We start from the raw sequence: 10,616 nt of genomic DNA, 5'->3' as shown, positions 1-10,616 counted from the left end.
AGAGGTATCTATAGACATACATATACACACATCTCTCTATGTGTATATATATGTGTGTACAGACACATATACATGCATACATGTATGTGTGTATATATACAGACTTATATTTTAGCCCATTTAGAACAATAACTGGGGCAATACGTTTTACTATGTGAAAGATAGTAAAAGCTCAGCTAGAAGTGTAATAAAACACAAATGACATGTACAGGGTGGGGGAAAATTTATCTGAAATTTCACTGACCTTTCTAGGGTGATGTCAGTCGGACATATGCAAGCAGTGAACCACAAAGTCAGAAGCACGACATCAGCAGGAAAAGGAACTCTGGGCAGAGTTCCTTCAGAACGTGACATTTATGATTCATTTGACTATAAATTTGTGTCCATCTGAAGACAAGATTTTTTTTGCTTTGTTTTCCTGTGGAAATTTCTCACATAAGTTGTTTTCGCTTCCAGCAAAGAGTAAGATTTTGACTTACACTTTTTAAAGATAGTTTCCTGATAAACACAGATGTTTTACAGTAGGGCAGCTGACTTCTAAAATAAATTCAATTCAGTTAAGTTGTTTGCTAAAAAAGTGACAAACAATTTTCTGAGTTATGTTTAATGCAAAGGAGTGCTGTTAAGGCTCTAGAAACAGCAGGTAATGAAAAATGCCATCTTCTGACACTGCTTTCCTCTTTTATTTTCATTCTTCCTCTTACCTAAATGTCATCAGTCAAGCTAAAGCATCTTTCTGGGGGTTTGATTGATAATGAGAGGAGATGTACAGAGAACAAAGGTTAACACTGTACTGACTGTAGAGTGATAAATCAAAGCATGAGTTCATGCCAAGTCTGATTTCCCCACTTGTCCTGCAACCTTATGTGTAGCTCAAGCTTGATTCAAGTATCTATTTTTTCTTCTGTGGTGGTGTTTTTCATATCTTTTTCTTTCCTATTGTCTTTTCCTTTCCTCAAGTCAGGTGGAAAGAGATGGAGATAGGGCTCCCCAAGACAGGGGTGGCAGATAAGAGAAATAGTCACTGGAAAGTGCTGTGAGCCAGTTGCTCCAAGTAAAAGAGACTGACTGGCTGCTGAGATTCCTTGTTTGCAAGGAACAAAAGCGTAGTGAGACCTCAAAAAGGACCAAAAGATTTCCCAGGGACTGGAAATGGCTGCACAATCATTGCTGCAATTCAAAAAGTCATCACGTTGATGGCAGGACTCTCAAACCAGAAACTCATCAGCAAAAACAGAGCTGGAAGATGGAAATATGGGTATAAACACTTCCAATTTCCTGCTTGGTCACTTTGTTTTCTTTATATACAAATATGTGTATCCTTACATATAGCCTCCGTTTTTAGTTTTGTAGTTTCATCCTTCTTTGAGAAGCTTTATATAAGGAGAAGATAGCCATCCCACAGCCAGCCATTCATCTGTCTTAGCCAGCCATCTGTCTGACTTAGATCCTATCACACCACTTTTCTCAGTTTCCAGAGAGAAAAAACAGAACACAGTTTACCCTAACTCTTCTGGTCCTCTCTGCAGAGTGCGGGTCTGCTCCTGAGCCCAGCCATTCCTCTCCTGTATTCACTGTTTTCCTCATCCCATTCTTTGTGCACAGCCCCTTCCATTCTTTCTCTTCCAGCTCTTAATAAGGGAGACTGGGAATGCATATGAGCAATTGGCCTGCAGAGAAACCTGTTGAACTGAGGCTAAAATTTCCCTTCAGGGAGCCAGGCGAGGTTTGGTTGGGGTTTTTTTTCACTTACAAGAAAGGAGAGACAGAAGCCAGTGGAGGAAGCCAGTGCAGCTGGCAAAGGAGAAATTAGTCTACTGGAAAATATACTTTCTTCCCCACCTCAGTTTTATAAAACTGACCAGAAGTCCAAGCCAGGAGATGAAAACTGAGAAACTCAGACTGTACTAAATATATCTGTTTCTCAGTTCTTCTCCAAAGTTGGGCCAAGTTGAGGAGCCAGTGGCAGCCGTACTGAAACCGAGGTACAGACAATAACATAACCAAACCACATTTTTCCTCTGTCATTGCTGAAGGGGCACACAGGGAGATGATAGCTGCAGAGTGATGATGATTTCTTCCTGTTGGGAAAGAAATCATGAGCAGACAGCTTGGTATTTGTTTTATGCCATTTGTTTATCTTGCATTACATACATCTGTGCCTTTGAGCAGAAGTAACTGCAAATAGCCTTAGACATCAATGTGTGGTTCTCGGGAAACAGGGGCATGAGGAACTGACTTCTGTGTGACAGCAAGAGGGAGGAAACTCCCTTGCTTTCTGCCAAGGCTTTGCTCCTGTTGTTACAAATTCAAAAACCAGCAAAATCATTCCCCTCGGTGTTGCATGCTCGTTGCAGCTGAGAGTAAGACACCTCAGCAATGCCATGGGGTCATCTACGTTTGTAGTCAAGGGCTAGGACAAGGCAGAAGGGCCTGCTGGATGGTGAAAGGCTTTTGGAGAATAAAGAAAGACTTTTTTTCCTAAATACCCAACTCACCACCTGTAATATCAAGAGAAGGCCCTGACCCTTGTATCCCATGACAGCATTAGAAGATTCATCAAGTTACTGGTCCAATGTTCAGCAGCTTGCTTCCTGGCAGTTGCCATGCACAAACATCTCTAAATTCAGTGGACCACAGGCTTCACAGAGGTGTGTGGGAGAACATTAAGAGCAAGCTGAGAGTGTTACTGCTGGAGTTCATCAAAAGTGTGAGAACAGTGCTTATTGTAAGAAAGTTTGGTAAGCATGGCTTATTTTGAATGGATTTCTCCCTTAGTGTGGCTGTAATCTCTATTTTCATACAAAACAAGAATCTTAGACTCAGATAAGAATCTGGGAAGCACTTTTTAAAGCTAGTGTTTTACATTTTGAGTAATAAGGCTTTAAAACATTTTCCTGCTCCAGTTTTGGTATCTTGCAGTTGTATTGCAGTTTTGCTTTTCAGCACTCTAAATCTCTAAAGCCTGGCAAAATACAAAGGAACAAACTAACCATGTCTGAACATCTCTTTGATTGTGCATTTCAATTTAGGTATTGTATAGAGTACTGAAGTGTGATGTTTCTGTCTTGGGTCCTTCCAAGAAATGATATGTGGTGTTGCTAGATGAGCAAATTCAGATTCTGTAGAAAAGTTTTCCACTACTGCTTCATAGTTTCCACTAATCTGATCTTCACATGGAACATATCCTTCTCTGCATTTGCAAGATTATGATGAAATCAGGGGCAAGTCTATTTCATCTTACCTCTATGAAATATTTCTAGGGGAGCAATGTCACACCTATCTGTTTGCCTCGTATTTACAGCTTCAAGCTAATGCAATAGTCAGTATCATCACACTTTATATTTAAATTTGCTTAAATTTATACGTGTGTTGAAGTGCTCTCCTGGTCTGAGGTGAGCCTCCTCTGGGCCTCCTAAACAGAGAAGAGTTTGTCTGACTTTTACAGCTATGGTTTCATCTCATCTCGTGAGTCATCTCATTTCTTCCATTTCACTTTCATTGCTACACGTTCCCTTGGACCCCTGATGTAAAACACCCCCAGTTTTACATCAGGGTGGTGTAAATCATCAGCAGTGTTGGTGGGAGAGGTCCCTGTTGTTTAGAAAACAGAGTGCATTTTCCATGCTAAAGTCCAGCCAAGCTGTACCCACAACCATAATCTTCCAGGCTGGGAAAATCTCTGAAAAAAAGCTCTGTGAACTTGACATGGATGACAGGTGGGCTGAGTTCAGCAGCTTGCTTGATGCCTTCCCTCCCTTGTCTGGAGAACATGCTTTAAGTATCTCACAAAAGATAAGTTGCAAAATCTTCTGACATGCTAGTAAATAATGGAATAGCTGGAATGAATCAGAGCCTTAGCTTACACTTGATTCACAGGGACTCTGCAAAATCAAAGGGGCAAATTGATCTGACAACATCAAACTGCTCAGTGTACAATGTATTAAAATGAATTTCTTGTTAGCTGTTAGAAGCAGCATCTTGATTAGTATCTCTGTACTGAATGTTTTCCTGGGGCTGTGCCAATGGTGCCTCGTTGTCTGATTTCAAAGGACTGTAATTGAGTGATAATTGCAAGTTCCTATTTTGAACCAACACTATCTGCAAGCTCTGATAAACTTCACAACCATTTAGCTAGAAATCTGAGAACTCTAAACAATTTATTTACAAAGAAAGACACAGACGTCTTTTAACATACTATACCAATTGCCTGCCCTCCACCGCAAGGGCAACATGTACATTGGCATTCCAATGGCGCCAATTAACAGCATGCTGCAGCTTGGGTTTTGTTTTGTTGGGGGTTTTTTTACGTTTTAAAATAATTTTTCTCTCTTTGACGTGGTCTACATTAGCCATTTGTACAAGCTTCTTCCTGCTTGCACAGCCAAAGTAGTTTTGTGGTGGTTTTAGACTCATGAAGACTAGTCGAGATAATAACTGATTTTAGCCACTTGGGATTTCTCGTGCTAAGTTCTCAGCAAAGAGAAAACCAATTCTGAAGTGATAGATAAAGATGAGGGAGAATAAAGCACAGTGTAGACATGAAGAAAATTGTTATTTAACTTATGGATGCGATGCTGCAGTCTGGTTTTCTGCTGGTTTTCTCATTTGGCTGTTAATGTCTCATCTGTCTCTGGAAGTGACATATTCAGTGTTACATGCTGGCTTACCCCTTTGCCTCAAAGCTTTGTAGAGAGTTAGTTTTTAGTGGTGAAGAGAAGTATAGTAAAAAGAGACCTGAACACCTACTGCTGCATAGACCTTCCATAGCAGCATACGCATGGTGCACATTGGATATTGCATTCCTGCTGTACTTACTGGAGATATAACCTATAAAGCTCTTAGTGGTGCATTGCCCTTAGTGTTTTGGAAAGCCTGCCTATGTTGCACCTGATCCTCCTGTTCTGCAACTGTTTTCCTCCCCTCAATTTCTTCTACCCAAGACTGAAGAGAAAACAGTTTTATTCAACTGCAGCAGCCCTTTTCATGCTAGATGGCAGTAATTCCTCCCTTCTAGTCTTCTCTTGCCAGAACACCCCCAGACTTTTTGCACTTCCCTTGCAGTGAAGAGGGGCTGACTCACCAGCTCACATCACCCACTCTGCTGTAACTACCCAAAGGCAAAGGTGGGGATCTTTGGGGGGGCCAGGATGGACACCTTTGGGCAATAACCCCTCCAGCTGCTGGAGCCTGTTTGTCAGAGCTCAGCACTGATGGCGGTTCTGGGCTCCTTTGTGAACTTAGGTCCCCTTGCTTTCATCATGAGTAGTGTGTCGGGGGAGCACGGGAAACCCTCATGTTTCTTATTCCTTTCTTACCACAATCTCCCGGTTTCAGTCAGAGATAATTTAAAGGGGTTATCAGTGTTTAGCTATAAAGGAAGCAGCAGGCTGACATGCCTTTACCAATGCCCAGCCTGTCTAGGGTCAATAGTGCAAAAACCTCATTTTCACTTGTTTCTAACAGTACAGAAATTGATTTGCAGGTCTAACAGGTTATATTTATCTATTTGTCCAGCAGCAGTATACTGTGTGTGCATGTGGGGAAAAGCACCTCTGAAGCTGTTATATGGATTTCTGCTCTGTGCAATGCTCATTCCATGAACTGTAGCTATTAAAACATGATGGCTATTGGCCATGACTTTTTGGGTACTTACTTTAAACAACACAATTCATGTGAATGTCAGAGTACACTTACCATACAGGCTGCTTTGCAGAATGCCTAACTTTTAAAAGTCTCTCCTTTAGAAGAGAATACAGCTCTTCAAAAGGCCACATTCTCAAATAATTAGAGCAGCATAGGTGTATGCTTATCTAGGTTGCAGAGAAATCTGAATCAAAAAGCATATTTGTTTGATAGCATGATGGGTCTTTCTGTGTTTCAGCCTTAGAAGCTTTTACAATGACGGCTCAAAACTCTATAGTTTTTCTTTTGTTTCTCTATAACTTGCTCTCTTTCTAAGAACTGACTTGCTATTCTCAGACTGTGTTCTGGGGAAGACAAGACATGCTCAACTCTGCTGCAGATTCAGCCTGATAGAGCACTTCGGGGAGAGCTGCAGTGTACCTTTAAGATTTGATGGTGAATCTCTCGACTTTTATACCTGGCCATACATAGATTGAGAGAAGCAGATAAAGTAATCGATTCAGATACATTTCTTTGGAAACTGAAGGTGCTTTTGCCACTGACATTTGTGACTTGCTTCAGCAAATCAGCACTGTTTCAAGATAGAAAGTATACTTTTCCTTACAAAATGTGAAAGGTGTGGGCGAATCAAGTCCATTCTCAATACTAACTGATATAGAAATTAGCTTTTAGAAGAATCATCTCTGCAGCACTCCCCACCCTTTTCTCTCTCTTTCTGTCTGTCTGAAATGACCACAATCTCCTAAATTAATACTGAACTAGCTCAAACCACACATTTAGCTATTGCTATCTTGCCTCCAGTTCTCCTCTCTCCTATCCATCATGCTGTTGCTTCTTCACACACGCTTGGAAACTATTGAACTCTCAGTTGACTCTGGAGCAGTGCTTCAGAAAGAAAATTGTCTGACATACATTTTATCATGATGTTTTCTGTTAGATTTTCCTTTCTGAAAGACAGACAAGTTCTTGTTGGACCTGAGACAGTCATACAGGTAAAGTAAGACCTTTTGACACCCTCACCCTCTCTTAGCACCAGATAGATACTTTTAATCTGATGCAGAGATATTTCTTCTTGAATTAGCCCATTAGGATTTTTATCAGCTTTGGAAGTAGGACAGCGGGTGAAATGGGAATTCAGATGTCAGTGTGAAAATATAGGTTGTCTCTGGCCCACTCCTCTGCTGAGAGCATGACCGTACTACTTCAGGTGCCTTTATCAGAAATTCATGCATACTGCTCTGTTTTGGTCACAGGTTTTGGTCAAAATTTCAGGTCTAGGATGACAGCTTTTCATTAAATTAATAATAATTTTTTTCTTTTTTTTCAATAATGACAGATTTGTGGAAATATTTGTTTTTTGGAAAAAGTTTTAATTAAAAATAAAACAGAAACAATCTCATCTACCTCCTCTTACATATGAAATTGGACTTGCTAGTTATTTTATTTATAAATAAAAAGTTATGAATTCTTCTCTGTCAATAATTAAATCATCCCCTCTACCATAGCTGTGTCTGGCACAAAGATGACTTGCAATTGTATGTGTGAATGTATGACAAATGGCAGCATGACCTCTTAAGAAAACCTCTCCAAAGATTTATTAACCTTATTTTCCAGCTGAAGCTGGTTTATATAGGAACCAGTAACAATTAGAAACGCCATAAAAATGACTAGGGATATTGACGTAGGATTTGTTGCAGTACATCTAGCACAATTGCCTCCTTTGCCCTCATTTATCACAGAGGCCACCGGATGTGATGAGATACCTCAGCTCCCTTGCCAGCCTGTCAGGTCCTACTGCTGGGTTTTGGTGCAGGAGAAGGATCCTCTTTGCTGCCAGTCATGCAGCCCAGGCTGCATCATCCCTCCAGGGTGACAAGCTTCTCCCTGATGTTTGACAGTGAATGTAGAATAAGTATTATGGTACTTTCCCTGTAAAATTGCCAAACTAACTCATGAGAGGTCAAGTAGCCACAGTCAATCCAGAGTCATATATCTTGATGGAATATCAAGAATTAAATAAATACAAAATGGATTAAAAATGCAATCGAACACATTTTATAAAATGGCATATGTTCAGCTGTACATTCATTCTCTGAACGCAGTGAGTTAGATGATAAAATTCAGCAACTAGTTAAAAATAGGAAGCAATATTTGTTTGCCCTGGGAGTGTCAAGGGAAGTGAAGCCATTGATGAAGCACTTGGGGGCAGAACTTGCTGAAGCTTCTAAGAGTAGGCAGTTTTGCTTCGAGCCACTGTCAGTGCTTCACCCTGCTCTGCTAAGTCAGAAAGAAAGAGTAAGCTGAAGAAGCAGTTTTCCTCTTCCAAGCTACATAAAACACAGAAAAACTTCATGATGGGGTGAGACCTCTAGACCTAAAAACATATAAATGACTTCTGATACTAAATACTTTCTTAAACAGAGTCAAATACAAAACTTTTAAGTTCACAATTTTGTGTCCAGCACATTTAACTGATAACTAACATATAAAAAGGTGTCACATGCAGTTTATTTGGATCCCAATTTCTGTCCAAACAGAACATGCCACAAACCATAAGCAAATAAAAGAATAAATTATCCAGTGATAAGGAAGTATATCATTAACTCTTTCCTAACATTAAAATAGAAGACTCTAACTATTTAGATTTCAGGCGATATTATTGCTTCCATTTGACCAAAAGAAGTATAAATTTTAATGAAAAGCACCTATTCATCAACTTCTTAACAACTTGTAATAAAAATTACACATCTTTAAGAAAGTAAACAAGAATACAGTTTCAGAATAAAATTGAATCTCCAAACATTGTACTCCAATTACTCGAATTAAAACTCCCAAACACAGCAAGGTGTGATTACCAGCTCAAAATAATCACAGCTCTTCCAAGTCAGCGTTTTACATCTGAGGGGGCAGTATCTTCATATGATAACAGCAGCCAACAGAAGCATCTCACCTGGCTCCCATCTCAGGAAACACAGCCCACGCAGCTTCAGGTTTTGATCAAGGATAAAGAATAGCAACAACCCCCTGCACCCAAGTCAGCTCTGACATTCATGCCCACCAGCATCCAAAAGCAAGGAAGAAGAGGAGGAAACTTCATATTAACAGCAATTATACTAAACATGGACTCCCATACCAAAATGCTGGCAATGAACTCCACCTCCAGCTTTCATGCCTGAGGTTTGTCTGCCTAATTAGCCAACATGGAAGTTTGGGTTTTTCATGCTTCCCCCTGGGAAAAGCTTGGCTTTAAGCCCAAATATTGTGGTCACTCTCACCATGTTTTCCTCAGAGTCCACCACCACCAAAATAATTGGAGCTTTTCAAGGAAAACAACAGAAAAGAACGCTTTTTAAAAAATTCTATTATGGAGGAATAGGAAAGCTTTTCCTGGCTTCCTCCTTGGAAAGGCTTGAATATGTGTGTGTATTTTTATATATGCATATGTATGTAAACATTTAGAGGGAACCTGTAGCTGATAGCGAGATAAGGAGTGGAAAATAAGATCTTAAACCAGGAAGCATCAGGCAAATTCTGTAACGGACCATGTTGTAAGCTATGGCTGCATTAATGAAATACAAAGGACTAGCCAAGGCTGGCTTCCCCCAGCCTCACATGGGGATCAGCCCAGCCCTCACTCAGAGGAACCCTTCATGCCTATGCTGGACCCCAATGCCCTCACTGCTGCCTGTGCTGCAGAGAGCTGAGTCCTAGGCCCTGCTGCCATCCCCGGGGTGTTGGGGTTGCTCCCACCTCCATCTGGAGAATTGCTGGGGCTGCCTCAGGGCAGGCAGCCCTATGGATGCACCCTATGGGTGCACCACCTGCAGCATCCTATGGCAGCATCCCCTCCTGCAGCACCCCATGGCTGTGCCCTGAACCTGGCCATCCCTGCCTTGTCGAGACACAGCACTTTCTGCAGCACAGGAGATGTTTAGTCCTAATCACTTAAAATAGTTGGCCCAGATGACTCAGAAACATGACTTGTTTAGTTTTTTTCCTAAAAAAAAAAGTATCTAATGTGTGATGTATGATTTATCTTTAAAAGTAGCAGGGATCTGATGTCACAGAGTGAAAGTCTCAGAGTTACAACACAAGCTGACTGCTTACTATGTACTATCAAATGAAAATATCAGCCAGTTGGGTTGTTTTTTGTTTGGTTTGGTTTTGGGTTTTGGTTTTTTTTCTTTGGGAGGTGGGGAGAGGAGGTTGTGGGGTTTTTCCTTTGTTAGCCATTTAACAGTATTTTATCTGAAACAGGAAACAAGGGTTACAGTTAGGTCAGGCTATAGGGTCACCCAGACCACTGAGGAAAACAACAAACATACGGACAGCAAACCCTTGGAAAGTGAGAAAGGAAATGTTGCCTCCACAATGACTAAATCAATTATTTTTCCAGAACAGAGCAAAGTGAATGAATGGGGACTTCAGGCATGACGGCGAGCAAGGACCTGAGTTCACATGCAGCTGTACTTGAGTGATGCCGTGAATACCCTTTGTTTGCATATGTGAATGTAGGACAAGGAGGGAGGAAAGATAGGAGGGTGACCTGTTGGCAAAGCCCGGGGTCCTCTCCAGCACCCTTTGAATTCAAGAAAGTGTTACTTGCTTCTTAAAAGTTGGGGTGAATCCAGCATCCTCAGGAGGAAGCATGCTGCCAAGTGTCTGTTGGTTTGGAATTCAGGCATTTAATCAATTACATTTGTATTGCCAAGGTCGTAAAAAGAAAATAGCTGTTCACTTCTGTACCACTTATTTTGTCTATGTAAAACCAGTAGTGATGTTTGATTTCTGTGGTGAAAACAATTTAAAGAAACACCACTTATACCGAACAGCTTGTAAACAAGTACCATCTATCCTAAAGATGATGTTTCCAGGGCTGGCTTTAGTCAATCTCAGTGTATGTAAGAAATACAGGCAATGCCTTTATTTTTCCCCCACCCCAAAACTTAACCTGGCTGCTTTCCATGGGG

This window comes from Strigops habroptila, chromosome 2, assembly GCF_004027225.2.
Source record: "Strigops habroptila isolate Jane chromosome 2, bStrHab1.2.pri, whole genome shotgun sequence".
In the NCBI taxonomy this organism is placed as follows: Eukaryota; Metazoa; Chordata; class Aves; order Psittaciformes; family Psittacidae; genus Strigops; species Strigops habroptila.
This window is presented reverse-complemented; position numbering follows the sequence as displayed.